The sequence below is a fragment of the Argopecten irradians genome, unplaced genomic scaffold (assembly GCF_041381155.1).
Source record: "Argopecten irradians isolate NY unplaced genomic scaffold, Ai_NY scaffold_0780, whole genome shotgun sequence".
Lineage (NCBI taxonomy): Eukaryota > Metazoa > Mollusca > Bivalvia > Pectinida > Pectinidae > Argopecten > Argopecten irradians.
This window is the reverse complement of record NW_027188247.1, coordinates 22,232-28,632: the sequence shown is the minus strand read 5'-3', so window position 1 is coordinate 28,632 and position 6,401 is coordinate 22,232. Positions and strand designations below refer to the sequence as shown.

Here is a 6,401-nt window from a genome sequence, read left to right as displayed (position 1 = left end):
TACAAAAGACAATACAAACATTCAAACAAATCGAACTCAACGGAATATCAACGCCAAAAGATTCACACGACCTAACTCATCTTACCCATGCAAGTCAACTTACCAGGCTTCCGACACGGTGAATCCTATGATATAATATACCCTAGGTAATCGCTACCTCGGTTTGAATATATATAGGACAGATCTGCTGGGACTCTGCTCGCGCAGGGAGTCCACGATGGTGTGCCTGAGATATGGGGAGAGGAGAGGAGGAAAGCTAGGGAAGATGATACGCCTAGTTTCGGCAAGTCACATTTTCGGTTAAATTTTATATCTCAATCATTTATGTATTAAAAAATTGGAAATGGGTAGGTATCGGCAAATGCTTTTTGGGGGCATTGTTTCATAATCGGATAACCGGGGGTGGTGTTGGGGTTTTTGTGTGGCAGGATGGAGTTTCGGGGGAGAACGTGGGTTGAATTGGCGGGGAGCGGAGCAGGAGGTGGTTGTTGTGCCACTCAATTTTTCCTCCTTTTCAGAGTTCTGAATTTTTGTTGTTTTTTTGTGCTGTTTTTTTTTTTCTCACCTGTTCGAGGTTGCCTCTGGTTTTTAAGTACCCAGTTGTGTCTGGTTCGTTCTCCCCACACCCCACCAACTCGCCCCCCCTTCAAAAAAATCCTCCAGTTCGTCGGGGAGGGGGGACTATTTTCTTCCACAACACATGTACACATACACTGGACAGAGGAGTTCACGTAAACAAAGGACATCGTTACATAACATAACTCTAGAACCTGTACACAGGTATTACTATACCCATCCACGTCCAGGTAAATACTCATGGACATGGGTCACATGAAATTAAGAGGTGGATATCATAATCAGGAAACTTCAAAGAATCCGACGAGTCATTCGATATGTCAGGTACAGTAAAACTTCAAACGCGGAAAAACTTATTACATAGATAAAACACTATTTCTAGTTCATTGCCAGGCCATGGAGAAACGAGGAAACAAGATTTACTAAATGAGTCAATTGGAATCACATCGAAGGAGATCACCACTTAATAGTAGACAACACACATGTCTTGCCTCCTTTATTGACAAGTATGGAACATCATTTTGATGAGAATTTAGACATAGCTAGATAGACACCAGGCAGAGGTAGATATAGACTCCGAGAGTTTGACTACAGTTTGCCACTCCCTACACAGAATCAATTAACAAAGCATGAGAGGACGCCAGAACAATCAGTTGATCACTCTGAAAGAGTATATCCCACTATGTACCACCAGAAACCATCACATAGAACATTAGACAATTGTCATGAACGCTGGAGACCTACTAGAAAACTACAGTGACTGTTGAAGACAAGTTCAGGTTACTTTTGCCATGAGTATAGAATATGGTGATATTGATTTCGTATTCTTTTTGAACAGAAAAGCAAAGAGCAATTTTATCAATCATGTTGTTTGTGTGTGAAATGGATACTCTGACAAAAACAATGAACCTATCAATGCCATTTCAATCTGGCCGCGCGCTGGTGTTTGGGTGAAAATCGTAGTTATACCGAGCACTGTTCCCAAGAATTTGGCAAAGACAACTGAAACTCAAGAAAAAAAGAGGAAGGGGATTGACCCCGATAGACACAAATAAAGATTTTGTAGTTATACAGCCTTTAAAGGAAAATCAGCATACATCATCAATGGTGTAACATCTGCATCAGCAATTCGTAAGAAAATGTTTTCAGACTCAGAAACACATGCATAGTGATGAGCTGAATACCTTCAGAACCACCTAAAATGATCTCTATGTTATACGTTATCGATAGAGATATCAATGGTTGGTAATAAAACTGTTTTCTTTTCATGCTTGAACGACTCACAGACACTGACAGGCACAAAACGAGACTTTGGAGGTATAAGCATTAATAGCAGTTGGAGACTTGTTTCATTCTATCACCTGTTGCAGATCTCATGGACTATTCAATGTACCTAAAGATTGGTTTAGCAAAGAAACTTATGGAAAGAACATTTTTCAGCTTTTTGAACTTGACGAAATTATGAGACAGAAAGATGATTTACATTTTGCTCAGATGCTTAACAGGCAGAGATTTAAATGTAACCTCTTACACAGAAGACAAAGATCTGATTAAAATCTCATATTGTAACACCTACAATCATCTGCCTGTAATCCAAAGAACGTCTTGCATGTTATTCACAGGAAAATAAGCGAATGTGATAATTTCAACACCCAATTGTACAACGATTTGGACACAACAAAAGTGAATGTTCTAGCTCATACAGATGTCATTGCCCCAGCCAATTTAAGCAAGCAATCAAAAATTCACTTAGCGGCAGAAATGAATAGGCAAGAAAATCATAGCAAAACTGGAAACTTACCAAGTGTACTCAAACTAGCAGAAGAAATGAGATACGATGTGACTGTGAATGTTGATGCTACTGATGGATTGACAAACGGAGCTTCAGGCATCGTAAAGAACATTGAATTTAAAGAAGTGACACGTGAAAGACCTGCCATTGTATGAATACATTTTTCCGATGAAAACATTGGTTCTAAGAGGAGAACACAATACAAACATCTATATCATAGAGGAATCAACAGGTTGTGGACACCAATATTTGAAACCAAACGTATTTTTTTGCACAATAGAAAAACTTATGAACGCATCCAGTTTCCACTAGTTCCATCAGCTGCCAAAACTGTTCATAAAGCACAAGGAACCACTGTTGATGAACTTATTGTTGACCTCAGCTCAAGTTACAAACCTCCACATATCCACTATGTTGCACTGTCAAGAGTTCGGACATTATCAAATCTGCATATCCTTGATTTTAATGACAAAGCAATAACATTTGATAAAAATGGACATTTAGAAATGTGCAGACTCCGCAAAACTCCAATGTCATTGTGTTACGTTCCATTATACAACATTGAGAATGTCCATGTGAAACTCTTGTTCAACAATGCAAGGTCTCTACATAAACACATACATGATGTACAATGTGACCAGAACATTCAAAGTGCGGATATAATTGGAATTTGTGAATCGCGGCTTGTTGACACAGACTTGCATGAGAGTTATGAAATACCTGGCTTTATAACACACAGACTGGATGAAGATCATACTGGTAACACGAGACCAAACCATGGACTTGTTGTATATGTGAAAGAAGGAATTACTGTGAGCAGATTACAATCCCATAGATATGATGGAATAGAATACATGATAATTGATACCAAAGTTAAGGAAGCAGATATCCAAGTTATCTACCTTTACAAAACACCGAAGCTTGGAGTGCAGTCATTTCTGAAAGCCTTAACAGACCACCTCAAACCATGTATTGATAGAAGTAAACCACTTTTCATTCTTGGAGACTTCAATATCAATATTCTTGACTCCCCAAATACCATCATACAGTTCATGGAAAAGAGAATGCTCATGCAGACAAATAGTGACAGAGCCAACAACATGTTATGGAACACTACTTGATCATATCTACACTACAGAAACAAACGTTTAGACAGGAGTAATCCCGCATACTGGTCAGATCATTCTCTAATTTTCTGTTCCAAGCAATTTTAGAATTATTTACACCTGAAGGAAAAAAATGAAGTTAACAATTTATGTATTGCCTGCAAAGTACTTTTTGTGTGTTTATACCATGCAAATTATTATCCTTTCTCCTGTAACCCACATAAACTTACTATGTATATTTATTTAGCGAGGACTATGAAAGAAAATGCCAAGTTTGTGAGAAAAATCTGTCTGCTTCTCGTCATTTTATTATTTTTGTGAGTAATATTAAGCTTCTGGTGTCATTTAATATGTGATGAATATCAGGGTTCCTCTTATCAATTATTTTGTGAGGAATATTCTGCTTTCTCTTTATCACCTTTATGGGGAATATGTATCAGGGTTCCTCTGTCGAGTTTTGTGAGGAACATCTGGGTTCCTCTCTCTGTTAAGTTTATGAGATTTTAAAAAATAATTGGGTTTCTCTCTGTCCTTTAAGTTGGCGTGAAATACCAAGTTTTAAATTTGTGGGGACATTTTTGTAAGTTTTTATCACAATATTTGAAATTGAGATCAGTGTCTAAATAAAATTTTGTTTGTTTGTTTGTTTGAGTTTTACGGGCCCATCGACAACTAAGGTCAATTTAGGGCAAACTACAAGTCATGCATTAATGATCAGCGATTTCACGGTAAGATAAAGGCACTAAAAACATTTTGTAAACGTTTATTTGATTTTTTTGATGCGGATAAAATAAATTTGGCTAAAAACACATGAGAAAACTCATGCACACATGTTGATGAAAACGATGAAAAATGTTGAGAAACACATCTCATGATTGGCGTCCCTGAGGTTAGGTATTGTGATGAGTTTAACGGGGATATCTGGGATGAGGAAAACGTTCTATAATTCTAGCTTTTAAAATATACACACTATATCTTTCTGAGATAAATTAAAAAATAACGTATATTATTCGTTCTATCGGCGATGAATGGAAAGAAAAGTGAACATGTCGGGAGAGACGGACATCCAGACTCGTGCAGTATTTATCTTCCGTAATCTGACTCGGATGTGTTTAATATCAATTACAATGCAAAATAAATTTTTATGCATTTAATATTTGACTCCATTGTGGAGTGTGTCCCCCCCCTCCACGGTGAGGGTTTGACGGTGGAGTGTTATTTGTTATTCACTTGCAAGGCACTTTATGTTTAGTGTCAGGAGGCTATTTCCTCTCCATCCCTCTCTAACATAGATTGGAACGGATAATATTGGATAACGGTCTGGATATCACCTCCCACCATGCCTCACTCCCTCCTCATAGATAGGAATGTTGTTTGTAGTTAATTTTTTTAGTTAATAATACAAATTTTTATAATATTTATGTAAAAAAAATTTTGTTTATATAGTATATAAAAATAAGGTGTGTGCGTCCAGTTCGGAGCCGACGGAGGCCGAGAGGGACGTATGAGATCGCGTGATCGAGTACAACTTCCTGTTCTCTGCGGTCTCTTCCGAAGGAGACAGACCAGTTTAGTCAGGGACAGTTTAGGATTAAGTGTAGGTTTTGAATTTTGGTTTGTCAAATTTATACAGTTTATTGTTTGTTTCGATAGACCACCTTTGTTTGCCATTGGTGTTTGGATTGAATAAATCTGACTGGGAATTGTAGGTTTGTTGTGTGTCGGTTGTATCGCCTGTTGCTTAGTTGGAGCATATGTGTTGTTTTACCTGTGTTGCTATGGACGAAGAGCAGTCTTAGTGCTTTATCAGCTGTTCTTTCCCATTTATGAGAGGCGTAGAGCATGACTAGGGAAATCCCCAGAAGAGCAAGTAATATTGAGTTTTTAAGAAGATAATCGAATAATGTTCGGAATTATATAAGATTTTGGATTAGAGTAGTTTTCTAGGGCTCTAGATTTCAAAGAGCTGAAGAATACGTTCAAGAGTGTTTGTGAACAGATGATTGCCTTTTCAATTAGCTGGTGTTCATTCGATTGTTTTATAGATGTTGTTGTATTTAGTTATTTGTTGCAGGTTTGATAGAGGCCCCCTTGCTTCTTGATGTAATACGCTCAGAAAGCATAGCTCTGCCCTGTGCTTGAAGAACCGAAAAAGAGTAAAAAAGCAGTGGCAAAAATGGCTCCTAAGGTCGGAGTAGTGGCAGCCTCAGAGAGATAAGAGACTGTATGAACAGGCAGTACTATGATCAACGCAAATGTTTGCTTTGACAATTGCCTGGTGTTCTTCGAGCTGGGCTTCTGTGGTTCAGGCATTTAATGTTTTGGTTGGGTTCCGGACCGGTGGATGACGTTTAGGTGAAAGCCCGTGATTGCTTCCGCAGAGTGGAGCGGCAAAAGGGCGTTAGCAGTGATTAGACGGCTACTTGCATGCTGCCGCAACATTATCACCATCTTTTGATCCGTCAGTGTAGATCTGAACATGGTCAGGGAAAGCCCTAATGCACTCCCGAAAGGAGGATTTTTGTGTTCTTCGGGTAATGCACTGGACTTTGCCCTCTCATGCAAAGATAAATTGATATCAGGTGTTTGAATGAGCCATGGTGGTACATCCGATATGGTGTACTCGTCAATGGCGTCGAAATTTATATTTAGTTCCTGCAAAAAATTTGAAATTCTGATGCCAAATGTTGGTATGAGCTTTTGATTTTGTCTGAATATGTCCTGGTGTTGTGGATTAAATACAAGATCGAATGCGGGGTTTTTGGGATTGGATTTCAGTTGGGCAGCATACTGTAAGGATAATTTCTTTCGTCGATCGTCTAGAGATGGCTCATTAGCTTCCACATGGAGACTCTTCACAGGTGTTGTTCGAAAAGCTCCAAGTGCCAGACGCAGTCCCTGATTCTGGATAGGGTCAAGCATCTGTA

General features: G+C 38.6%; 1 pseudogene; it reads left to right on the top strand.

Moving 5' to 3' along the window:
- Positions 1 to 429: 429 nt before the first annotated feature.
- On the top strand, positions 430 to 3,582 carry LOC138313620 (uncharacterized; annotated as a pseudogene).
- The last annotated feature ends 2,819 nt before the right edge of the window (positions 3,583 to 6,401 follow it).